Genomic DNA, 27,731 nt, shown 5'->3' with positions numbered 1-27,731 from the left:
TGAACCGAGAAATGAGGAACAGTGAACGACATTTGGGATGGATTTTTACACTGTTGACGCAAATCTCGGTCAACACACAAACGCACTAGATCGTGCGGCGTGAGAAAGAGCTCGATGCAGCTCTTCCTGCGTGGAGCGATCAGACCGGTCTAAGGGACCGGTCAGACCGGTCGCCGGTGAGAATCGGCGACGGCCGACGAACGCAAACCCGGGAGGGACCCCGTCAGGGTAGGCGCACGTAGGGTTGTTCTAGGATCGGCAGGCCACCTAGAACGCCTTCAAACGTCGCGGAGACGAAGGAAGAACATCGGAGGGGGTTGGAAAAGCTAGGGTTTGGAGAAGAGGATAAAAAGTAGAGTTTGTATTGATTTTGTTCGATTGGATTCTCTAATCGGCCGTGACCCTTTATATTTATAGGGTGGGGTGGACTTATCCCGCAAGAAATCCTATTTATAGATCTAAATCTATGAAAAACCCTAGTTGTACTCGGACTCTACCTGGACCGGTCAGACCCAGGCACGGGATAGGGAGGCGCAGGAGGGGAGGCGCCAGGGGGTGTGGAGCGGCTCATGGCACGGCGGCGGCTGGGAGGAGGGGAAAATGACGAGGACGAGGGGATTCCATTCCCCTCCTCACCTTGGGCTACGGTGGAGCAAGGAGTGCTGGCCACGGGGGCCGGCGGGAGGCGGCAGTGGAGCTTGTGGCGGCGGCGTTGGGGCGTAGGAGTAGAGGGTTGGAGGTGGCAGGTGAGTTGTGGAGCTCGGGGACGACGCGCAGGGCCTATTTATAGGCGGGGAGAGGCGGTGGAGAGGGGGGGCGCCGGTGGCCGAGCTCGGCGGCCATTAATTGCGGTTTGGCCTCGTCGGGGTGTCGCGGAGCGGCGGCGCGATTCGCGGTGGTGTACAGGACGACGAGACGGCTCGGGCAGGGCCGGGCGGCGCGCTAGGCATCCCGGTCGCGTGCTGCGCGTGGGCGCACAGGCGCACGCGCGTGCCGCGCGTGGGGGGGGGCGCCGTGCGTGAGCAGCAGGAAGGAGGAGAAGGAAGGAAGGAGAAGGGAAGAGAAAAAAAAAGAGAAAAGAAAAAGGGAAAAGAGAAAAAGGAAAAAGGGAGAAAAAGAGAAGGAGAAAAGGAAAAAAAGAAAGAGGAGAAAAAGAAAAGGAGGCGCCGGCGGGATTCGCGGCGGCGGTCGGTCACGCGCGCGCTGCGGCGTCCGGTCGGACAGCGACGCACGCGAAACGAGGAGAAGAGGGAGATGGAACGGTGATTGGTACTGGTGTCAGGACGGAGATTAGATTTTTGGTGTCCGGGCGACGAATTGCCGGAAAAGATTCGAGCTCGGCGATGAAAATATTTTGAAAAAAATATTCTTAGTGAGTAATTTATTTTGGTGAATTTTTCGGGATGTTACAGCGCGACGCATGGAGCCGGCCGCCGCAATGCGCGTTTGCTAGGGGTGGGGAGGAGAAAATGATTAGGTTTAGGGTTTGGATGGTTGTTGTCTCTTATATACACTTTATATTGGGCCAGGCTGTTGGGCTAAATCATGGGCTAGAAGTCTATAATACAGCCCAATATGACTTATTGGTTCGGGTTTAAAAAACACACGGATTTTCGAGTTCGGGTTCTCCATTCCCAGACCTGAACCCGTAAACCCGATGGGTCTGAGTTTTTACCCATTAGTAGACCCATAAGTCGAGAAAGTGACCCAGACCCGTGCCCTAATGGAATAAAAATTCATCGGGTTTCGGGTACCTGTTGCCAACCCTAATCCTGATGAACATACACGACGCGTCGACGCTTTCAAAAATTCAAGTGAACAATCAATGAAACCACATGTTTATTTCCACTGTAATCTTCTAACGATTAACTTGAAGAACCAGTCATGAACTGCGTGGGTTTTATCGTCCTGCACGCTAAGCTGGGCAAGATAAAAAATAGCTAAACCTGACCATGGGAACCAAAAAAGATGTCAACAAAGCACACACGAGTCAAGTTGATCTTCAGAACACAAGTGAGCAGCTCATTATCACATCTAGCAGTAGCTCACAGAGTTAAACCCATTTAGTCAACAGCGATACCAATCTCACTCTCATACTACATTCTCAGTCTGGATGGAGTACATATCTCGCACACAATGACGTTCTACATTTCAGTCTGGATGGATTACAAATGCCTCACGGAAAAACTTGGCGCCAAACACCAACGACCTTCACTTGCCACTGCAAAATTTGTAAATGGAATAGTTTAGGAGACTTGTCGCCCGAAATTACAGCATTCAGAACGGAATACTAAGGTTGGTTTTGTTCACTTACGTGTTCATCATCAAAGTTATGTTGTCACCTTTCAGAAGTATCCGACCTGCAAATCATTTCCAGCCAAACATATTAGAGCATATCAATGAAATAATGCCATGCATTCGTACGACAGAAAAGAAACGATTTTCAATTGAAAATTTACTAACCCAATGATTTCCTAGTGTTCTTCTTAACATTGATTTCTTCAGCATCATCAAGGACCAAGTTCATGTACTCATCGAATCCCTGATGTGTACAAAAACAAGTGTAAGAACATCAGGTTATTACTAAGTAGAAATGCACACAAACAGTAGTAATAATTTGGGGGTTAAGTGACACAATTAGAGGCTTAGGTGGTCCAATAGAATGGTATGAGAGAATAAAATGACATCTTCCCTAACTGATATACTACGACGTTAGGGAAAGCCATTCAGTTCAAAAACGAACTAATTTGCTTGTATAGATGGCCAGAGGGAGCACATGAATAACATGACAGTATGGATGGCCGGCTCCTCAATTATAATACCCACATGGCCTTTAGCGGTCAATAATTCCATCATGGTTTTTAAGGCGGTAAGGCGAAGCGTGGCGTCCCACCCCCTTCCGGACGCCTAGGCGAGTAAGGCGCGCGGCGAGGCGACGCCATACTATATATCATAATCTAGGATGAAGCGCATAAACCTACCTTGTTGCTGTCAATTCTGAAACCGAGAGTAGCAAATAGCAAAACTAAGCAAAATGCAGTAAGATGCAATCACATGAATCAATCATAATAGATGTAGTGGAGCAGAGCAGCCAATGTTGTTTGCCTCCTAACGCAAGAAGCACAGCAGAATAGAGCAGAGCAGAGTATGTCCAAGCAGAAAGCAGAGCAGAACAGAGCAATAGAGCAGAGGTATGTGCACTGTGAGCAGACCGGGAGGACACGGAGGCGGAGCGGAAGACAGAGCAGAAGGGGAACGAGTCGACGAGCACTTGGATCTAGATGTGGGCGGACTGGATTGGTTGCAGCAGAAGGGATGGGAGCCGCCAGACCAAGGTGCGGGCGCACCTGGGCCTGAGGCCACGCGCCGCCAGTGAGGATTCCAGGTGCGGCAGCCCTTTCTCCTTCTGTTTCTCCTTCCCTCTCTCTGAATCCGCCCTCCCTCTGTCTTCCAGGTGCCGGCGGGCCTGCGCCCTCTTCTTCCCCTCTCTCGTTCTTAATCCTGCTGGCGGGAAGTTAGGCGCGCGGATTTCACCCGCACGCGCCGACTCTCCCGATTCCCCGCGCGCGCATCTCTCTCGCGCGCCCACTCGTTTTCACCCGCGCGTGTCCCTCGTCAAATCGCCGCGCGGCGCCCGACTTGCTGAAAATCGACGCCATGCCCGCCTAGGCGACGACTCTGGACGCCATACGCACAAGATTCATGGCGCCCTGTACGCCGCGATTTTTTCCCCGCCTGGACGACTAGGCGACGCCTAGTCGATGCCTTAAAAACCATGAATTCCATGAGCAAACATACAGACACAATGTTAACAGCTGAACATTATGCCGCAACCAAGACCTGGCCCGTGTTTTTTAAATGAAATAAACATTTTTACAAGCCTAGACCTCCAATTAGTTAAAAAACCACTGGTGAGATAAACCACTTGTTACTTACGACGAGATCTGGCAACCGCAATCGGTTGAGGGAACACCCCAAGCAACACAGGCTTGCAATCCTTCACCACCAAAACAGAGGATTGAAGAAACCGAATCTTGTCGCTGAACAAATCAAAAGAAGAGGTCGAAATCGCCACAACAAAAGATAGACAATTGCATCTCCTGATTGACACATCAACTACAAAGATCTCGATGAAACCTTCAAATCTAACAGAACCAACTCTTATTAGCCTTTTATCAATGCCGAATCGGATGTCGTCAAGATAGGGGAAGGCCGTAAAGACCTTATTCCATAGCGTCATCATAGCCACCACCTTGCCGATGTCATTGGAGAACCAAATCTTGAAGAAAACTAAAAGGCTAGATCTATGCAAAGGATGAGTCCCTATTCCATCTATCGGTGAGGCCAGGGACAGAGGAGGGGGACCAAGAGGTGGCCAACAGAGGGCCTAGCGGCGGCGGCTGCAAGGGCGGATCTAGAGGTGGGTCTGGAGGGGCTCCAACCCCTCCTACCGTCACTGGATCCATGGAGCCCCTCCTACCCCCCCCCCCCAATAATTTTTTTCCATGAATACACTGTGAGGAGATGTTAAAGTTGTTTAGAGGTAAAAGAAAGTCCCTCCTAATAATTATTCTGGATCCGCCGGTGGGCGGCTGTAGCGGTTGCGGAAGTAATTTGATTGGTCTTATTAGTGTCCCTCCTTCTTTTCTCCAAATATGCAAAACCTTTGTATTTTGAACAAGTAGATAGTTACTACTAGTATCTAAGTTCCTCTTTATAGTACGGTATGTTGTAGAATCGTGATTCTTTAAGGATCTTCTTTTGCATTGTCTTTTAATGTAGACCAAACATTTATTTAGGTAACCATATATTGGCAGCCTTGAAAGATATTGCCATGGTAGTTATTTATGCTTTTGTGGTAGTTGCTTTTACAATTAGTTTGCATTAGAGGCACATTAGAGGCATCAACCACAAAAAAAAACTCCTATGTGAGAATGTTGTTGATCCCGTAAAGAGAGTTTAAAGATAATTTGCAAAAAGGAAAAAAAGTACTCCTTAGAAAAAGGAGAGGTAAAGTAGTCAACCTATTATATAATACATGACACTAAAACCCACACGTCAGTGACCAGGTGATTTATAAGTCTACTGCATTGGCCCCTTGAACAGATCCAGTGGTTGCTCCTGGGAAATGGCATGTTGACGATGGAGTTTTTTCTAAATCTGTAACAAAGTGGCCCATGCTCTTGCCGCTTTGGGGCGTATGTGTCCTTAGCAAGTCGACTTTGCATGGAGCGGCTGTCCTAGTTGTGTTGAGGACTTGGTGGCCAGTGATATTGCTGAGCCAATAAATTACTGGAAAGGTCTTTTCCTCGAGAAAAAAGATGATGAATTTTTTTCCCGAAATGATGTCGACGATGGATAGATGTTGAGAGTGAAACCCCTCAAAAAAGAATGAACCAGACCATGAAACGCGTAGGTGGTGATGGTGCAGAACAAGGCAGAAAGTGTAGTACGCAGGAGACGTCCCCTTCACATCTCGGCAACCATAAGCTTCGCATCATCTCATTAGTACGATGGATTGGGATTTGAGCAGGATTGCAGGGACCTCCTGATCGAAGTCGCAGCTAGACAAAAGCAAGATTCTCTGATGACCTCACTGAATACAAAGTCACAGTGATCTTACAAGCTCATCCAATCGGTGTCCATGAATTTTCTTTTTCTGCTAGGTGTGAGAGTTCCAATACGGCAACTGCTGGTACTGTCCAGACTTTCAGAGCATGTAGCTCACTTCATGCATCATGCTTACTGTGGGTGATGATCCTGTAGCTAATAGACAGCAGAATGTGAGGTTGAACATGCAGACATTCCAGTGCGCGATTGGTACATAGTAGTAGCATTGTTCATAGTTCCTTGTTAAAAAAAATAATAAAGAAAAAAACGGAGAGCATCAATTGGTTGCAAGGCTTCAGCCTGAATTTGGCAGGAACAGCTTTGTTCAAATCAGAAATCTATCCACGAGCTAACTAAAAAGAAAAAACTGCACCCAGACCCAGTTCTAAGCAACTCCGATTAACTTGTCTATCTCTGTCTGACAAGAAGCAGAGGACATCTCCCAATTGCCATTGCTCAAAGCAAAACAACCATGACATGTTCTCTGAACAAACCCAACAAACAGATTTTAATAACTTTCAAGCTAGACAACACTGGTCACCTTCCAATATTCTCTAATATCTTAATCTTACCTTGCAATTAAGTAGCACCATAGTCACCGAAGTTCCTGAAATGATGGATTGAGGAACGAGGAACGAGGAACGGGGAACGACATTTGGGATGAATTTTTACATTACAGGAATAAAAATGTTCCCCGTTCCGGGAACGTGGAACATACCCTCGTTCCACGTTCCCAGTGACTAAGAGTAGCACCATGGATTAAGTTCACAGTAACTCAGATTACTCCAGTAATTTGCCACATTTGCCTTGCCTGCTTCATGCACAAATGCCCAAGAAATGATCCAGGCAATTCCAGCACTTTTGTTGCAAGCTTGGCATGATTATTGTTAGGGGATCTTGATCTTGATATTAGCAGCGTGCAATGATCACCAACCACAACATGATATGTAGGGGGCCAGCAAAAGCAACATCTATCGGTCCCCTTCGCTCGCCCTTTCCCCCTCAATCATGTACTCCGATCCCCTCCAACGTCGCCACCGTCGGCCTGACGCAGATGCGCCGGTCGCCGTCTCGCCGTCGGCGCCGGTCGATCGGTTAGCGCACGCGCCACGCCTCTTGGTCACGCGATCCGTCGACCGGGCGACCCGGCCGGCCGGTTCCTTGATGGTTACTGTGCATGTTAGTTCAGCAGTGACGCTGATGTATTGGAGCTCAATTGTACGCACATACTGAATTGTCAGTCTTCTTGCTGTCTGCGACTTGCTGCACATTGCAGAACACACTTGGGAGAAAGAGATGGTAGTATTCATTTCCATGCTTGGTTATTCCTCTGCTGGGAGATTCATCATTCATGTGATGCTGAACGTAGAGACTGATGCAGATATCCATAACTAATCAGGAGCCAATGAGAGGAAGAGAGAGAGAGACAGAGAGTACTCGAGCAAATTTATTGCACTGATGGGAAAAAAATGCAGGTAGAGACATCATACGTGCATCTATAGGCCTTTTGACTAACTGAACGATAAGTACAGGAGCCTTACATGTTCTTGACTTGCCGTGCCCATGGTGTGCCTTTGAATCCATGTAAGTTTGTACTGTTGTCTTGTTGGAAGGTCTGGTTCTGTTTTTCCTGTAAAAATGAAGAGACGAACAAGTGTTTTAAAAGGTTATGTTTACCCACTCTTGTCTCTTGGATGGACTCGATCTGATTAATTTTAGAGAAATTTTACAATGATTGAAAAAAGTAGGAGCCGTTCATCTGATAAAAATCCTACGGTGGTAAAAATAGGAAGTACCTAGGATAAAGTACCTGGTACTTCCAAAATATGAGACCAAGTACAAAAAAGTGGGACAAGTATCAAAATGTGGGACCGAATACTAATTTAATCTAATTTTTATAAATATTTTTCATAGATCAACGGCTAGAAAAAATTTTAAGGTAAAAGTACCTGAAAGTACCCATTGGTACGTTACTATCATAGTAAAAGAGCTCTTACTTTTATGGTGATTATTATTGGAAGTTACTGTAATTTCCAGCAAAGAAAAGGTTGTTTTCTTGATCGTTATTTCTCCAATTAAATTACTTGATCTATGACGGAGTTGAATAATTTTATAAATACTTTGCCAATAACCGACAGGTTCCCATGGTTGGGTGAAGCATCATTACCAAGAAATGTGTTGGTTTACTAGGTTGTTCCCTAACAAATTGAAGAGTGAGTGCTGAAGTAGAAACAAAGCAAAATTTTGCAGAGCCGAAACAAAAGTTTTTTTTTTTGCTACACTGTTATTTGTTAGTTATTCTTGGGTGGATTTGAAAAGACGGACCATCTTTCTGAAATTTTTCCCAATAACTGACAAAGAGTTTCCTCGGTTTGGTGAAGCATCGGTGCCAGGAATCATGTTAGTTTTACTAGGTTGTTCACTAACATATTGAAAAGAAAAAAAATCAAGCGAGATGTAGATGAAGTACAAACAAAGCGATTCTTCATGTCCATATGTAAATCTTGGACTCCAACGGTGATTAAAAGGGATGGGATGGGCAATTTGGGATGCCAGAAATGTGTGAGAAGTGCCCTCTAACAGCTGAAGCAAAGCATGTGGTCAAAAACATTTTGAAACTGCATGTGTGTTTGCAGTTTGCACGCATGACAGGTAGGCTACACAAGTTGCTGCTTGTTGAGGTTGTCTAGAAGTCTGGACCTTGAGGGCAACCTAAAAAAGCTGGAAATGCAAGCATGTAACTAACCCTGTTGAGTTCAATTTAATTAGCTTAGGGTGCTCTTGCATTAGTAATTTAAGAAACTGTTCTTCTTTTGCTAGATTAAGTTAAAATTTAGATTGTTCCCAACAATGTATTTCTTCAGATGCTATAGGCATGCCATTTGTCTGCCTATAGCTAGTGGTTCAATGACTCTATATTAGTATAAAGCAAGGAAAAGATGCAGTGGCATTAGGGGCACAAATGCTCATGGAAATGTGTGTTCATGGGTCACTGTCACAAAGTACTGGCGTACGTTTAATTATTATTGCTTAGTGTTAGTTATGGTTGTGGTGTGGCAATAACGTTTTTCTACGGCACAGCAGGACCGGCAGCAGCAGAGTGATTTGTGACTGATTGAGATTGAGGCATATGACTCACCATCTGTGATGTGAGCATCTCAAGCTAACTTTCCGTACCCCTTTCCTCTTCTTTTTTTTGAAGGAAATTCCTCTTCTATTTTTGCTTAGATGGGTAGCAAGCAATCCACGCCCATGGGTGAATAAACAAATTAAGATCAGGAATGACAATGTGGTGGAGAGAGACTTCTTTGAATATGTGTGTGTGTTTTCCTAATTAACTGTAGTATACTGTAACAATGTCATCTTGTAAGGAACATGGCCCCATTAGGCCATTGTTTGTGATTTTGGTGATTGTGTGACAACAAAATCAATGGGACTAACAAGTTTGTGAGATCACATTTGTAGGATTTTTAGGTCCCATGGATAAAATTCAATGTGTCCAATTCACCGCATAGATGCGTCCAATTCACCGCTAAGACACTCAACCGTAGTGAAAAAGTAGAGATAGTATATTTTTGAGGTGTCCATGAACGCCGCGATAAATTGGACAACAGCTTGCAAAAATCAGTTGCACCAGTTTAACCGGTGACCAAGCACCGGTCTAACCGGAGGTCTCCGGATAAACCGACGCACAGGCACCGGTGCATTGGACAGAGCACTTGAAGGCCAAGTCAAAAAACCTCAGTAGCACCAGTTGAACCGATGGTCAAGAATTAAGGCACCGGTGCAAGCACCATACTATTGACCAGAGAGCATGTCAAACGCGCAGAAGCCAACTCTTCAGCACCGGTTGAACCAATGTGGCGTCGGTGCAACGCACTGGTCTAATCGGTGGCAGTGTCAGAAGGACAATGGCTAGTGCAGAGCCATGAGTGACCGGTTACACCGGTGCCCTTCGCAGAAAGTGGATAACGGCTAGTAACGGCTCTCTCGACTTGGTGGCCTATATATATGGGTTTCCCCGGACTTTTCAAGGTTGCTGGAGTTCAGAGACATCACACCCACATCCAAGAACACCTCCAAGCCATCCAAGAGCTTAGTGATCATATCCTTAGTCCTTAATACATCTTTGAGAGTATTAGTGCTAGATTAGCTCTTTAGAGAGTGAGAGAGCAAGGCTTTGTGCCCTTGTGCTGTGGTTCTTCAATGAACCAACAAGATATCTTGGTGCGTCGGCCCCTTGGAGCTTTGAAGCTCACCGGCAACGTCAACAACCCTCCGACTTGGTGTGGAGCGGCGTTGATGACCTTGTGCGGGGGACGTGAAGACCCCATCCTTTGTGGAGAAGCTCTTTAGTGGAAATCGGGATCAAGGTGACCGTGATTGTGTCCACAGAAGAGACTTATTGCCGGCAAGCGATACTCTTAGTGAGTGCTTCAATAACGTGGATGTAGGTGTGCCTTTGTGGCTAACCGAACTACAGGATAAACACCCGCGTCAAGAGTTTGCTTCCTCCTATCCCGCTCTTTACGTTTCTACTCTTTATACTAGCTTTCTTGTGTGCATTTACTTTTATAGAGTAGTATCTTGATAGGAAAGGCTATAGGTTGCTAAACTCTTTTGGAATAGGAGTTTCACACTAGAAAAACTGTAGTTACACATATAGATAGTATGTTTTAGTTTAATTTGTGCAAATTAGTTGGAGCAATAGGTCAAAGTTTTAACTCGCCTAATTCACCCCCTCCCCTCTTAGACTAGAGCATCCGATCCGATCTTTCACATCTCAAAAGAGCATTTCTCAACTTTAGTTCCTACTATATAGCGCAATGCATTGCTGTATCAAAGGTTAATATTTATATCCACATGGTTGCTTGATGATTATGTCGGTTAGATTTCTTATGGTGAAACTGAAACTTATATATCCATTCGGATTCTCCAGGTCCACTGCTGCCGGCCTTCTTGACCCTAAGCTCGATCGTCTTCAACAGCAGCACTGGTCGAGGAGCCACGCTACTACTGGCATCCTCCAAATCCACTACTGAGTTTGACATCGAGCGCCTCGCCACCGACGGCACGCACCATCAAGCTATTGTTTTTTTCTCGAATACACAGGAGAGCTACATATTTTTCTAGAGAAATTTTACAATAATTGAAAAAAATAAGAACCGTCCATCTGATAAAATTCTATATTGGTGAAGGTAGGAAGTATCTATGATAAAGTACTTTGTACTTCCAAAACGTGGGACCAAGTAGCAAAATTGAGACCGAATACTAATTTAATTTAATTTTTATAAATACTTTCCATAGATCAACGGCTAGAAAAATTTTCGAGGTAAAAGTACTCGTTGGTACTTTACGATCATTGTAAAAGAGCTCATTTTTCTATTAAGGAGAAAGAGGTTCATCAAGCTATTGTATCTGTTTTTTTCCTTTTTTGATTTAATTTTTTCGCTTTTTTTTCTCCTTGCTTAACTATCACTACTGATCGAGTGTGCATGTGCACCACCGTATCCAAATTAAATGATGATGCTTAGTTATGTGCGCGGTAGTGGTGTGATACGTTTCCAAATGAAAACAATGGAAGTTAGCCTTAATGCCTTATTGGTCATCTAGCTGCTGAAGCTGCCTTGACCTCAAAGGGAAAAACAAATCGATCAAGCAACGCGCGCATGCAGTGTAAATCTAAATTTAATGAGGCCCATCAGCAGTACTCCCTCCGTATTGGTAGAAGAAAGATGTTTAGGACAGTGACACGGTTTCCAAAATACAACTTTGACCTCTTATTTTTTTTAAAATATTTATAGAAAAATAATATACATAAATTTTTATGAAAGTATTTTTCAAGACAAATATATTCATATAATTTTCACATTTGTAAACTCAATAACTTAAAAGTTATTGATGATTTATATTTCCAATGTTTGACTAAAATTTTGTCCAAAACGACTTCCTTTACCGGGAGTAGCTTAATTGTTTGAGCTAGCTAGCTAGGGGGCCACTGTAGCAATCAGGGAGGGGCCTTTTTGTCAAAGCAGGGATGGCGACCTGCATGATGAGCTAGCTCAGAGAGAGAGAGATGGGCAGCTTGAGGAAGGATCAGCATCTCGTCAGGCAGCAGAGGCAGCACAAGGCCCTACACTGGTCACCCTAACACTGTAGCGAATCAATTTATGTAGAGCCTTTGTGTTCCTGAATTTGAGTGAAACACATGCTTACCCTCACTCTCTTTCTGACTATCTCTCTCTCTCTAGATCTCTAGATCGATCGATCAAGTTGGTTAAGCTAAGCCAGTCCGAGATGGTTAAGACGTCGCCCTTTCTTGTAGTGCATGCAGTCCTCAAATTAGCTTGCTGATCCTCTCTCTCTGTGTGTGTGTGGGGGGGGGGATGTAAGGGCTGTCCTATGAGCATCCCCTTAGAGTTTTTTTTCGAAACAGGATTAACCCAGCTTTTAAAGAAAGTGTATTATAGAGTAGCAACGACCGGGAAAATCCCCTTAGGAGTTAGGCCAATGCATGGTGTCCCTTATTATTAGCTAGGTCCAGAACCAGATGCCTCGAGTAACTCAGTTTCAGTTCATCATTGTATAGTTTTTTTTTCTTGTTGACGATGACATTGTTAAATTCAATGAACAAGCAGGTAGCCATGGTGCTACTGCTCCATCGATCTATGGACCAACCTGTGCTCCTCCGGTCCAATTCTAGCTCGTGTCTGATGAGGGGCGATGCATTATTAATTCGCTGGTGATCCTGCGCTTGCATGGATATGATGCCCCACGCTGCACTGTTGCTGCTATGGCCGGGCCGGGGACAAACTGATGAGCGCGAGTGATCAGGGCACTCGTACAAGGGAGCCCTGTAGTGTCACTGTTGGAGAAAGGCACATTAGTGCCGGTCACAGGACGGCTTAGTGCCGGTCCCTGTGGCCGGCACTAAATGGCCGGCACTAACGTGACAGACGTTAGTGCCGGCTATTCTGACCGGCACTAACGTGCGTATGTTAGTGCCGGTCCGTAATACCAGCCGGCACTAACGTGCCCGCCCCCGCCCGAGTTCTGACAGCAAGGTTAGTGCCGGCTGATATAACTAGCCGGCACTAAATGTTTTTTCTTCTTTATGTTTCTTTTCTTTTCGTTTTTATACGTATGGCTATGCGTATTTCTAGCGTATGTGACTACATAGTCGTACTCTTTGCATTGCACAGTATTATTAGAACAGCATATTACACTAACATTATATATTTATATATATATATTATATGTCATGTATGGAACACTTAGGAGTTCAAAAGTACATGAGATATTACATCAACTATAATAACGTATCAGCTTCCTCGTCGTCGGATCTTCTTGGGCGACGCTTAGACGGAGATCGCCATGAAATTCGCCCTTAGGATTTATGACTTCATCGAGTAGAAATCCGCATATAGCTTCTTGAATTGCCCTGATCCGAGCGATTTCAATGAGTTCTTCTTTCATCCGCCAACGCTGTCACATTTTTCGATAAAAACATGAGAATAAAAAATAATGAAATAAAATAATGAGCAGATGTGATTGTGCTCACGTACATTGAATGCATCCACTGTCATTTGCCCTTTTTCACTTGCAAAAGAGTTGATCCACTCGCATACGTAGTATCCACATAAGTTGTTTCCTTGGCCCTGTCTCCAACACTATGGACAAATGTGGGTTACGATATAGAATTTTTTTGATGTTTATTGCGAATGACATTAGTAGCGAGAGTATATTCATACCGGAAAATCAGTCACCCAATGAAGAGGCTCGATTTCACCTATGGGCAAGCCTATGTGTTTGTGGAGGTAGCGACTCCATGCAGTATTTACCACCTCGATGATATCTTGGTACTTTGATTTATCTTGCCTTAACGAGTCGTACACCAAGACCTTGTGCTCCTCAATCCGAATACAAAGCAATATCCAATGAAAGCTGTGCATATACATACGCATAACCAATTAATGTTGATTATAATAGTTATTAAATGGTATTATTAATACGAAGGGATTGAAAAAAAAGTCTAACAAAGAACGACTCACTGATGGTTGTATGGCAAGAGAATGAAGGGACACATGCTATTTTTACGCAACCCCCTGTATATAACATTGACTATGTCTCCAGGATTTAGCGCTAGCGATTTCTCGTGTATAATATCGGGGTCGAAGAACCCGACGTTATGAAAGTTCTTCTTTCGGCAAATTTGAATTTTTGACCTACGGGACACAAGAAAAACGGGGATCAATCAACACTCAAGGCTAAAATAATGAAATGAGAGACAATACTTACATGCACCATACACTGACGAGTGACTTGTGAAGGGCATCTTGATGGTATAAATCGTAGAGTGATGCAAACTCGATATATACATCATCTGCCCCCCGCCAGAAATGCTCATCTTTAATCCGAGCTGGGAACATCTCTAATTTACTAGCTTTAGATTGCACGGCATACCATTTGTGTAACTCGGCCATTCTCGTTGGTAGGAATGGTAGCAACTCTGGCCATATCAAAGGTTCACCAAGTACAAACTTTTTCCTGCCGCGGGCATTCTGTAGGGCCTCCCCAAGCAATTGAGCCCTTGTTAGATCAGTTTGCAATATCATCCCAGCCATGGTCAACGGATCTCTTGATTCATCGGGACAGTCTTCATGCGACACTATCAACGGAGGGATCGATTGTTTGGACTGCTCTCCGAGCTGGGGAACGGTCTTTGCATTAATCAGGCGATTCTTGGGGTTGCTGTAGCACTTTCTGATCTGCCGATCATAATCCGACTCTCTTTCTTTCTCCTTGGTGGGATCTTTAATGAAGTGTTTCACAAAGTGTGCCTTTGCAACCGGATCTATTTCTGGCTTCTTGTTCGCAGCCTCCCTCAGTAGCTTGCGCTTCAGCAAGAAGGTTTGAAACGATTCTTCTGCCTCTTCCTCTTCTGGCACCTTCTTTTTCTTCTTTCTTTGCTGCTTATGAGATGGCTGGACCGAAGGGGACGTGTATGACTTCTGTCGCTGACTCTGATTCTGTTGTGCGGCTGGTGATGATGCCAGAATTGGCTCGCTTTGTGCGGCTGGTGATGGCGGATCCATGCTGGGGTCCCGTGCAGGCGGTGGAGAAGGTGGGCCAACACTAGGATTCCTATCAGCTGGCGTTGGTGATCTTTGCCTTGAGCACCGAGCGGAATCTGTGTCTGCTTGCACCAATCTTATGTCGCGCTTTGGCCACGCGATCCATGTGTGTACGGCATGTTGTAGTTCTGTTTCTTCAGGACTTATAGGGATCGGGAGGTCCATGTCTTCCCAGCGTTCTTCAGTAATTCGGTCAACAAAGACTCTGGCGAATCCTTCAGGAATCGGCTGGCAATGTATTGTCCCGCCCTGTTCTTGGACTTCCGCATAACCCTCAGCACAAACTTTAAGCTTTTTCCCATAAAGAACCAGAAGCTCACATTGGGTCCTAACGGTGATGTCGTCAATGGGGTCCCTCGGCCTGTCGGCACCCAAATTAGGGTGCTCCGTGGAAGCAACACTGCTACGATGCTGAGAAGAGGGGCTGATCTCCACATTGGCAGCTGGTTGGTCCGAGCGTTGCCCAACTGCTGCCTCAAGTGACATTATCCGGTTTTCTAGGCTATGAATCTTCTCAGCCACTACTGCCTTGCTTCTGCATCGGCTTCGGTAGGTTTCGAGATCTCCGGAAAAGCCATATTTCCATGGAACTACGCCCACACCTCGGGTCCGTCCAGTGTGTTCCGCATTCCCAAGAGCGTAAGTCAGCTCGTCATTCTCTCTGTTGGGCTGGAAGGTTCCTTCTTCGGTACGCCTCATTGCGTCCTCGAGTCTTTGGGCAGCCTCTCTTAGTACGTCGCTAGTCACAAATATTCCAGTGTCGGGGTCTAGTGTGCCTCCATGAGCATAGAAGTAATACCTTGCTCGTTTGGGCCAACTCAAGGTTTGTGGTACGATTCCTTTTACAATTAAATTATTTTCCATCTTTTCCCATTTCGGAATGGCAACCTTATAACCTCCGGGCCCAAGTCTATGGAAGTTTTTCTTTTTGCTAGCATTCATTTTGCCTTGAATCGAGGCTGCCATGCTGTCAGCACTGTGCTTGTAATTCACGAATTCATTCCACCACTCTCGTTGCTTCTTCCAGACTTTATCAAAATCTGGAGTGAGGCCCTTGTTGACAAAGTTTGCCACCAATTTTTTCTTGAATGAGGCGAACTGAATTGCCATCTTCTTAAATGCCCATCCCTTTATTTTGTCAGCTTTGCCTGGGGGAAAGTTGAAGTGCAACGACACCTCTTTCCATAACAAATCTTTCTCTGAATCTGGCACGATATCTTCAGGTCGATCAGAGACTTTATTTCTCTTCCAAAGCTTATACTTTATGGGGACGGATTCCCTAACAAGATATCCCAATTGATTTACAAATGTTGTCTTAATTTGACCAGGAGCTAGTGGCTCGCCGGTTGCTTCGTTGATCTCCGTGATGGTTGTACATCCTACCATCTTCCTCTTGGAGCCACGTTTCCGTTTAGGCTTCGTCGATCCTGATGCCTGAAAGAATCGCAAATTTATCAAGCGGGTTGCTAGCAACTAGTGGACGTCGCGGCAGGTATGCGTAACCTTCATAACCCGCAAGCAAGGGTTCCAGATCGAAAATTATCATGATATTAGGTAACTTATTGACTGAAACATTCATAAGAATTTTTAGCTGGAGCACGACTCCTTACACAAGGACTGAAATCATCAACAAAGCTAGCAACATAACACAAATAGTTCGCAGCTGGGCCGCATGTGTCACAAACAATATCTTGCTCCTAACATATATATTGACAAAACATTTATCCTGATGCCTGAAAGAATCACTAAACTTTTATACCTCGGCTTCCTCGACATTTCCTTCTTCCTCCCCACTAATATCTTGCTCCTCGTCGCCATGATAATGCAAGTTTAAAAATTGGCTGCCATCGTTCTCGTCCTCATCAAACTCTGGAGCTATGTGCCCAGAACTACCACGAATGAGCTCGTGCATTAACTCGTCTTGGTTGTCCGTAGGATCCATTTCCACTACCTGAAACAATAAAAAACAAAGAGAGTGCATGAGCCCAGTTGCTAAGGCCTTTAGATTATTTTGTATGCAATAGCAACATCCAGATTGTGAAATACTAAATGAGATAAGCATATATACTGTGATAATGCCGCAAGATAAAGAAAAGCTCCATTGGAGTGCATGACCAAGCAGCATGGGAGAAATTGGCAGTAGATAGGTTGCATAGCATGGGTATCCTAACATTGCTATTTCTATTCCGAGAGACAAAATGCATATGTTCTTCTTGCTAATAAATTATTCCGAGAGACAAAATGCATATGTTCTTCTGATCTGTACATCGAACTGAAGAAACATTAGGGGTGGTTCCCCTGTTTGCCTCACAACATTCTCTATCAGGTTAAAAAACTAAAGCACTGAATCCAGTTATCAGTAACTTCACATTTCTTAAATCTACAATGTGATTGAAATATAGCAGCATATTTTTTTAAAAATACTGAAAAATTCATTTGGATTTAGCGACTGTTAAGTATAACAAGATCTTTCTAGAAAAAAGGAACATCATCATAAGTGGCAAAATCTAATTATTTGAGACTGTCATATATAGTAGCAATCATGTTTCATTATGAAGGTCATAGATATACACTTATGCTAGCATAACCTGTTCCTGCTTCAAAATTATGCTCCAGAGACTTGGCACAGTACTCGTACTTAAGTACTCATACTTAACGACTACAAAACCATCTGATATTTTTACAGAAGAAACATAGAATAGAAAACCATTGTATTGGTACTATCAAATATAAGGCTTGTATGATCTAATAATCAAGGTAAGGGGTAATTCATTCAAAGATTCAGTCAGCATTCATATATGCAATTCGCAATATACTTTGCAGTTGCACAATTTGCACACTCGAGGCATTTAACTTTTGAACATCACGAAGCTATTGCTTAAAAAGTATCCAAAATGTCAAAAAAAAAACAGGACCTTAGGGGATTTCTCCTTGTGTAAGTTTTTTTTTCACGAAGGGGCATGAGATTGGACCTATTTCATTTATAAAGAAGGGAGATTACAACATGACTAGCCGGTTAAAGAGCAAGTAAACAATTACTTGTGTAAGTTATTGACATGGATCACCAGTAGGATACTTAGTCAATCAGTTCAACTTGTCCAACAGCGTGTATGAACTTTGCCAATATTGTAGGACTTCGAATTGTCGATGCAGCTAATAGCAATAGACAGGCCGCTCGTTAAGCCGAAACGTCATATAGCAGTACTATGGTAGCTAGAAAACTTTAATAGCCTAGTTTATCTCAGATGTGTTAGCCAAAATATTAACATAGGAATCCAGCTAGCGACCTCATGCAAGAAATTGCTTATATGCCTTGCCCTGAAGAAAGACATGGTGCTTTTCTAGCTTCTGATCATACTTGTGCATAATGTATTTGCCCCAGCTAGCGACCTCATGCAAGAAATTGCTTATAATGATCTTTCACAGAAAAGGAGATAGAACACATTACCTCGGTGGAAGTAGGGGCGGCGTGGTCGGGGCCGGGGCGGCGTGGGGGCAGCCGGGCGGCCGCGATGGCGCTGATGAGTCGACGGGCGGCTCCACGGACCGGGCGAGGACGCCGAGGTGCGCGGCGGCGCGGGCCGGGCGAGGACGCCGAGGTACGCGGCGGCGCGGGCCGGGCCGGCGAGGACGAGACGACGAGGCGTGGGGGCGGCCGGCCTAGGGACGATGAGGAGGGACGGCGGGCTGGGGAGGACCTCGAGGGCGGCCACGGTCGAGCGCCGGCCGGGGACCCACACACGGCCGGGGAAGAACGCGGCGGCGCACGCGGGCGAGCGAGCCAGGGGCGGCAAGAAGAAGTCGGGGCGGCGGGCAACGTCGATCGGAATTGGGCGGCGAAGGGAGTAATTTGTTGGGGGTGGCTCGGTTAGTGCCGGCTGGTATTACCAGCCGGCACTAACGTGCCCCCGTGACGTCAGATGGGACACATTAGTGCCGGCTGGTAGGTTAGTGACGTCACGGGGGCTCGGTTAGTGCCGGCTGGTATTACCAGCCGGCACTAACGTGGCTCTGTTAGTGCCGGCTGGTATTACCAGCCGGCACTAACGTGCCCCCGTGACGTCAGATGGGACACATTAGTGCCGGCTGGTAGGTCTAGCCGGCACTAACGTTCTCACATTAGTGCCAGCTAGAACTACTAGCCGGCACTAACGTGTCCCATCTGGCGGGAATTGTAAATTCGCCACGCCGGTTACCATTTACAATAAATTTTTAATATTCATAAATTTATTCATAATAGGCTTAATAATTAAAATAATAAAACAAAAATTTATATCTTAAGTTTTTTAGCTACACAATAATTATAGTAATTATATCTACAAAATAACAATAGCAATTGAAGTAAATTAACAAATATGCTACTATTATCAATTATGTGTAGCTTATAGGGTTTATATGTTAGTATACTTCTATTATTTGTAATAAATCGAAAAAATTTCAGATTGATCCATGCAAAAATATTCAAAAGTCTTTTCAGTAATAGCCAATACAATGATGTAATCAATTCGCAAATTACTTGATTATTTGTTTGTAATTTAATGTTTCAACACTCCTAGTAATGCAAAATTAGTGAAAGTAAATAATAGTTATACCATGCAAAAATATAATATTATTTGAAGATGATATTGTGTCCTAATTGGATGAATAGTATCGAGAATTGAGACAAATACGGCGCGGTGCGTTACATTACATCACTAAATGAGAAAATATAATATATAATTTATATAAAAGTACTACTCATCATCATTATCTACTGGAACATTGATAATCTTCCTTTTGATGAAAGTGCCTTGGACGTGATCACGGCGTAAGTAAGGCGTGTCCTCTTTGGATAAGAGGATGCTGGGGTCAACGTCAACTGAGAATGGAGGAAGGTCATCAATCTGGTCATAATCTTCCGAATTGTCCGAAATATTCTCGACTCCAACAACTTTTCTTTTACCTGGAAGAACTATGTGCCGTTTCGGCTCATTTCCAGCCTTGTCTGCTTGAGACGTCTTATCCGACTTTTTCTTCGGTTTGCTCGACATGTCCTTCACATAGAACACTTGTGTCACATCCTTGGCTAGAACGAATGGCTCATCTTTATATCCAATCTTTTTAAAATCGACTATGGTCATCTCATACTGGTCCTTCGTTACGCCTCCTCCAGCCACCCATTCGCAACGAAACAGAGGGACAACTATGGGTCCATATTCAAGTTCCCATATCTCCTCTATGACACCATAGTAGTTGTTTTTTTCTCCATTACTGTTTACTATACACATACGGACACCACTGTTTTGGTTGGTGCTTTTTTTATCTTGAGCTCTCGTGTAAAATGTATACCCATTGATTTCGTACCCTTGGTATTGCTGGACGGTTATTGATGGTCCCCTGGCCAGCCATTGAAGTTCTTGATCAACTGTGTTGTTGCCCAATAATTTTCGTCTGAACCAGCCGTCAAAAATTTTTATATGTTGGCGTGTAATCCAAGCAAAATTCTTCTGTGGATTTTCGGACCGTATAATATTCATGTGCTCATCAATATAGGGAGCCACCTTGGATGAATTCTGAAGAACCGTGAAGTTTGCTTGGCTGAATTCACTACAAGAGATGTTCATATTACATTTCTTTCCTAGTGTGCCTTTTCCCTTTAGTCGCCCCTCATGGTGTGACACGGGGAGCCCAATCGGATTGAGATCAGGAAGATAGTCAACGCAAAACTCAATGACCTCCTCTGTTCCATAGCCCTTAGCAATGCATCCTTCTGGGCGAGAACGTTTGCGCACGTACTTCTTCAATACGGCCATGAACCTCTCGAAAGGGAACATATTGTGTAGAAAAACAGGACCCAGGATTGTTATTTCTGTCACAATATGAACTAGAAGGTGTGTCATAATATTGAAGAAGGAAGGTGGGAAGACCATCTCGAAGCTGACAAGACATTCGACAATGTCTTTCTGCAGCTTTATTAGATTATTTGGATTAATTGCTTTTTGCGAAATTTCATTCATGAACGCACAAAGCTTTACAACTGCCAATCTCACATTTTCCGGTAGAACACCCCTCAGTATAACCGGAAGTAGTTGTGTCATCAGGACGTGGCAGTCATGTGACTTCAAGTTTTGGATTTTCTTCTCTTTCACATTTATTATGCCCTGTATATTTGAGGAGTACCCAGACGGGACCTTGATACTGTTCAAGCAATCGAACATACTTTCCTTCTCCTCTTTGCTCAGATTATAGCTGGCAGGTTTTAAATAGTGGCATCCTTTGTCTCTCTTTTCGGGTTGCAAGCCTTTTCGTCCAGCTAGCTGTTGCATGTCGCGCCTTGCTTCCAATGTGTCTTTTGACTTACCATACACTCCCAGGAATCCTAGTAGGTTTACGCAAAGATTCTTCGACAGATGCATCACATCAATTGCGTTGCGAACCTGTAAGACTTGCCAATAAGGTAGGTTCCACAATATAGACTTCTTCTTCCACATTGGAACATGTCCCTGGTCATCCTTGGGAACAGGTTGCCTACCGGGACCCTTTCCAAATACTACCTTCACATCCTTGATCATCGAGAACACACGCTTTCCATTACGAAATAGAGGCTTAGGACGAGTTTCGGGCTCTCCTTTGAAATGCTTCCCTTCGGTTCTTAGGGGGTGATCGGTTGGAAGAAATCGACGATGGCCCATGTATACGCACTTCTTACAGTGTTTCAAATAAATGCTATCGGTCTCATCATAACAGTGGGTGCAGGCCATGTATCCCATGTTCGACTGTCCCGAAAGTTTTGCAAGTGCAGGCCAATCATTGATGCATACAAAAAGCAAAGCTCGGAGGTTGAAGGACTCCTGTTTATACTCATCCCACACACGTACACCTTCTTCTTTCCAGAGTAGTAATAGATCATCCATCAAGGGTTGTAGGAACACATCAATGTCGTTGCCAGGTTCTTTTGGCCCTTCTATAAGCACCGGCATCATGATGAACTTACGCTTCAGGCACAACCAAGGAGGAAGGTTGAACATACATAGGGTCACAGGCCATGTACTATGAGCGCTGCCAAACTCACCGTACGGATTCATTCCATCAGTACTTAGAGCAAATCTTATATTTCTTGGGTCGTTGTCAAATTGAGGATACTCTCGGTTAAGATTTCTCCACTGGGACCCATCTGCTGGGTGTCTGATCATGTGATCCTCCTTACGGTCTTCTTTGTGCCACCGCATCAACTTAGCGTTATCCTTGTTTTTGAAAAAGCGCTTCAGACGTGGTATTATAGGGAAGTACCACACCAACTTTGCGGGAACTCTCTTCTTTACCGGCTGCCCATCAACATCACCTGGATCATCTCGCCTAATCTTATACAGCAATGCGTTGCAAACAGGACAAGCTTCCAAGTTCTCGTATTCACCGCGATACAGGATGCAGTCGTTAGGACATGCGTGAATCTTCTGCACGTCCAATCCAAGAGGGCAAACCATCTTTTTAGCTTCGTATGTTGTTGACGGCAGTTCATTACTCTCAGGAAGTATGTTCTTTACAATCTTTAATAGCTCACCAAATCCCTTATCGGTTACACCATCAGTTGCCTTCCATTTCAGCATCTCCAGCGTGGTACCCAACTTCTTTTGCTCCGGTTTGCAATTAGGGAACAACGGCCTTTTGTGATCCTCCAACATCTTCTCGAACTTTAATGCCTCCTTCACAGTCTCACTGTCTTTCTGTGCATCAAGTAACGCCTGACCTAGCTCGTCAGGTGGCTCCTCTTGTGCAACATTTGCTTCACCCTCGTCCATTGGTTCATCTTGAAAGCCACCTGCTTCATGAACCCATGCCCAATCTGGAAGATTGTTATCACCATCGTCATCTTCTTCATTATCTTCCATCATAACTCCAACTTCGCCGTGCTTAGTCCAAAGACTATAGTTACTCATGAAACCATTCAAGGCCAGGTGATTCCATAGAGTATCTCTTTTTCGGAATTCCTTTTTATTTTCGCAAACACTGCATGGACAACACATTAAACCCTTTGGCGACCTATTTGCCATTGCCGCTTTGAGAAAAGAATCTAAACCCTGAATCCACGCCGAGGTGCTCCGGCTTCCGTGCATCCATTGCCGGTCCATCTGTACAAATTAAAAAAAATCATGCTCATTATCCCTAAAAACAGGTTACTATGAAGTAATTAAAAAAAATGTAAATGTGTCATAGACCACCTATCTAGTAAATTTAAACTAAATAACAAAATAACTTGGCACAATAACATATAGACATGTCACCATGAAATAATTCAAAAAAACTCATTCTAAATGTGTGATAGTCAAACTATATAGTAATCATTCTCTAAAAAGCAACAAATCAATTCTACCTTGCTCAAATTAATGAACAAATTAATAAATCATGCTCATTTTTCCTCATCCTTAAAATCCTTAAAATTTTGCATAATAACATATACACATGTCCCCGTGAAATAATTCAAAAAAATTACTCTAAATGTGTCATAGTCAAACTATCTAGAAAACCTTCTCTAAAAAGTAACAAATCGATTCTATTTTACTCAAATTAATGAATAAATTGGAAAATTATGCTCATTTTTCCTCAACCTTAATATCACTATTTTCTTTATCTAGAAAGCATGAAACAAAGAATAAATACCGTGAAAGAAGAGTGGAAGAAGCTACTAACCTTTGGTGCACTTGGATGGGTGAAATCCTCACAAATTTGGGGGAAAATGGGCAGCACCTCCCCTCTAACACGCCATGAGAGAGAGGAGGAGCTCGGCCAAATGAAATGGTCGGGCTGGGGAAGAAGGAGTGCCTGGCTTATACGGGGCAAGTTAGTGCCGGCTAGTGGATTTAGCCGGCACTAAGTGTGGACGTTTAGTGCCGGCTAGATTTACCAGCCGGCACTAACATGCAATTGACCAAGTTAGTGCCGGCTAGAATCACCAGCCGGCACTAACGTGTCTTTTGACCGTTGTGGCAGACGGGCTGACCGTTGGGGGATGGCACGTTAGTGCCGGCTGGAGTTTCTAGCCGGCACTAACGTACCCGCTTTGTACGGTTCATGCACGTTAGTGCCGGCTCCGTTTTGACCGGCACTAACGTGCTGGTACCAATGTGCGTTTCTCCAACAGTGTGTAGAGGAACAGCTTGCTGATAATTAGACCTGGGCATGGGTCACCCGACCCGAACAACCCGACCCAACCCGCCTGAAAAAAACCCGACCCGACCCGACCCGACCTACATGGCGGGTGGGCGCGGGCCGTATTTTTTTGACCCGCAACAATCAACGGGCCGGGCACGGGCCGTGATTTTTGACCCAAAACCCGACCCAACCCGAAAAACCCGACCCAAAGGCCAAAAAACCCGACCCAACCCGAAAAAAACCCGACCCGACACGCCCGCGCAGGGTGCACGGGCCAACCCGACCCGACCCGGTGATAGGTACGGGTCGGGCGCGGGCCGTCCTATGCGACCCGTGACCCGGCCTTGACCCGACCCGACGTTTGCCCAGGTCTACTGATAATACCCAACATTCTTAGCCCGTGTTTAGATGCAAAAACCAAAATTCCAAAAAAATTTCCGGCACCTGCATGGAGACTTAAATCTAGACAAAATAAAAAACACATTGCGACTGCTGTCTGTAAATAGCGAGACGAATCTAATGAACCTAATTAGGCTGTAATTAGATGCTAAATTGCTACAGTAATGCTACAGTAAATAACCTCTAATGACGGATTAATTAGGCTCATTAGATTCGTCTCGCGATTTACAGACGAATTCTGTAATTATTTTTGTAATTAGTCTATATTTAGTACTTCAAATGTAGAAAGATGTCTTTTCAAAATTTTTACATCGCGCAACTAAACGGGGCCTTACTTGCAAAACAGGGGACCTTCTAGGCTTCTACATTGATTCAGCCGCCATGGACCCTAGCTAGAATATAATCTAGCTAGGTCATACATGGCCTGTATTGATCATTATTGTCATCTAGAAAGAATATATATACGACACTGCTGCGCACATGTCAATCTCTATCTGGTGGGTTCAGTGTAGATGAAAAACAAAAAAGTCATAGAGGATAACATCGACATATATTCTATGAATCTCTGCCTGGTAGGTCGACTCGATTCCATTGTAATTAAGAATCGACTTCGATACTAGTAAAGGCTGAATGCTAGTTCAAAATGCAAAGGTTAATTTGCGTATTTGAAAAAAAAAAGATCAAACTTACTGTGTGCCTTCACCTAAACCTTTGCCTCAAATTTACAAGCATATACCAAGATCAAAAACAAGAAGAAATCGAACAGTACATCTGATTCCAAACAGAAGTAGTCGTTTGGGACGACGACATAGCCTCCAATATGGTACTTTGACTTCAGTTTTTACAAAAAAAATAATACTATTTTAAATGATGAAAATATTATAAGTCTTGGAAATATCTATTATCTTATTATTTGGCCAACAAACGGAGCCTCCACATTCGCTCTCAAGACTTAGAAATTCCCACGTTAATCGAAAAAAATAGAAAAATAAAAATCACCCACCACTGCCATTATAATAAAAATTAGCCTAAAATATCCTTGTACCTAATTAAAAATCATCCACCAATGCCATTATGAAAAATTAAATATAAAATATCATTTACCTATGTATCAATTACAAACATATACTATTAATAAAAACTAAAGCTAACAACAATCAATAAAAATAAAATAAAAATAAGAATAATTATATGCATAATATTATTAAAGCTCAACAAATTAAATTGTTATTATAGGTAGATCATATTTGAATTGTTTTAACCAACAATAAGACATAATTTATGATAATGAATAGGGTGATATATGATAAAATATAGTATGATATTTAAGTAAGGATACAAAGACATACAAATCTTTGAATTTTCAATACTAGCCGCGCAAATTCACGGGCTATACGCCTAGTACCTTGGAAAAGAAAATAATAGTTCATCTTTTATATGTATGAACAATATATTTATTCAGAGAAACTGGCCATACCTTGCAAGGCTGCCAATATATGTATGACTTCTCCAAATAAATGTTGTGTATACATTCTACTGCAATGCAAAATATTTTTTTTGAAAATCCAATTGTTATCCTGTATGTTTGGAATTGATTGGTCCAATGAAAATAAATCCATAACAAAGAAATCACTTAATGAATCATGATTCTAGAACATACTGTAAAATGACTATATATAGCTAATCATAGCACAATCTATAACTCAGCTTTTCTCATCGACATCATATTCTCAACAAATCTAATAAAATGACCCTCATGAACTAGCATTTTCTGCAATTGTCTGTAACAAACAAAAGCTCTTTATTTCGAAGTTGCAGAAACAACCTAGAATCAGTGTTAGCCTAAACGGTAAAATGCTAAACAGTCAGTTGCCTACCATTTAGCTCTTTATTCGGACTAAACAGCCATTTAAACAAGTTAAACAAGGTAAATATATAATTAAATGTACATAGCTAGCCATTGTGCAGCGTTTACATGGCGTGTAAATAGGCTAAACGGCCATATAGACGAACAGTGCCTAGAATATACATGATCCTTGGGCTCAAATAGAAATCTCAAATCTGAGTTAGGGTATGTACTATGACGAGGATGTTGTTTCTCATAGACTATTTCTCATATATCGTTGTTTAAATTCATTTACAGTGTTATTAGTTCAAATTATTCAGGCTGGATGCTTTTCCTTCTTGCAGGAACTATAGCACATTGTATTTATATTATCTTTTTTTACTAAATTAGTTTTAAGCTCACATAATTGGATATTTTGTTGTAGAGAAAATTACAATTTACACCCCCAAACTATCGCAAAAGTCCGATTTTCAATCTCCAACTACAAAACAGGATAATAGAGGCCATCCAACTATCGAATCTGGGCAAATTTGGCCCTTAGGGTGGTTTCGAAGCTGGTTTTATACTTTTTAAAAAAAATTCTAGTTACATCTAAAAAATCAATATGAAACTAGTACCAAAATTTTTCTTAAAAAGTAACCTATTATTGCTCTATTTGAATCATAATTATTAAAAAATAATAGGCATAACTACATGCAACCAAATTTTATAAACATAAAAAATGGATCAATAGACAAGTTACATTTTTTAAAAACTTTTGATACCCATTTCATTTTTTTATTTAAAATGAATTACTTATGATTTTTTTTAAATTTGAATATTTTAATTCTCACAAAATGGAAAACAACCTTCGAAACCACCTAAGAGGCCAAATTTTCCTGGTTTCAACAGTTTGATAGCCTCTATTATCCGGTTTCACAGTTGAAGGTCGAAAATTAAACTTTTGTGATAGTTTGAGGTTGTAAACTAGACTTTTTCCTTTGTTATATAATAATAAATGATTGTATCAGTGAGATAACGTGTTCATATGGTATTTATGTACCGTTAAAAATGGATCACAATAAATTAATTTTTTTGTGATCTATTGTGTTTTAAGGTTTTTTTGTTTCCCTAATGGAGATAGTTCCAGTTAATTAAAACTATGTGATTTTTTTTGCAGGTAAACTCAGTAGTTTTCTATATTACTTCATTTGGTTAGAATGGACGAAGGTGCATATCCCACTTAAATTGAGGAATAACCAAGCAAAATTATTAGCAATGATGGCTACTGAGATCATGCGAACATACGTACAAATTCGAATCCCAGTCAAGATGTACCTCATCAAGGTTCATTTCTGAGGACATGAAAAGGTAGGTTGACATCAAGATCACGCACAATATTGCGTCGATTACATACCAAACTCCACATTTGCTTACTAACTACCAACAGGAGCACCCAAAGGCACATAGAGCTGTGCACTTTTCTCTTGACAACAACAACGGCTTTCATGCCACACATGCTGTATAATACACATATAATACCCCACAACAGTATCTGTCATGTAGATATCTTCTGGTTAGTTATGGTTCCATCATGCTTCATACTGATGCCATGTATAGCACAAGATGAAAGT

At 43.1% G+C, this 27,731-nt stretch overlaps 2 long non-coding RNA genes across 2 annotated transcripts; both read right to left on the bottom strand.

The window, feature by feature from the left end:
• Positions 1-1,969: 1,969 nt before the first annotated feature.
• Positions 1,970-2,627, bottom strand: LOC120680183. The gene is made up of 3 exons (XR_005677503.1): positions 2,464-2,627; positions 2,315-2,360; positions 1,970-2,221 (listed from the first exon to the last, which is right to left on the bottom strand). It is a non-coding gene; the product is annotated as an uncharacterized LOC120680183 (long non-coding RNA).
• A 10,828-nt stretch (positions 2,628-13,455) lies between these two features.
• On the bottom strand, positions 13,456-13,964 carry LOC120677514. Its single transcript, XR_005676349.1, has 3 exons — positions 13,909-13,964; positions 13,662-13,835; positions 13,456-13,511 (listed from the first exon to the last, which is right to left on the bottom strand). It is a non-coding gene; the product is annotated as an uncharacterized LOC120677514 (long non-coding RNA).
• Positions 13,965-27,731: the final 13,767 nt, after the last annotated feature.

Source organism: Panicum virgatum, chromosome 6N (assembly GCF_016808335.1).
Source record: "Panicum virgatum strain AP13 chromosome 6N, P.virgatum_v5, whole genome shotgun sequence".
NCBI lineage: Eukaryota > Viridiplantae > Streptophyta > Magnoliopsida > Poales > Poaceae > Panicum > Panicum virgatum.
The sequence above is the reverse complement of the archived record's forward strand: the minus strand, read 5'-3'. Positions and strand labels throughout refer to the sequence as shown.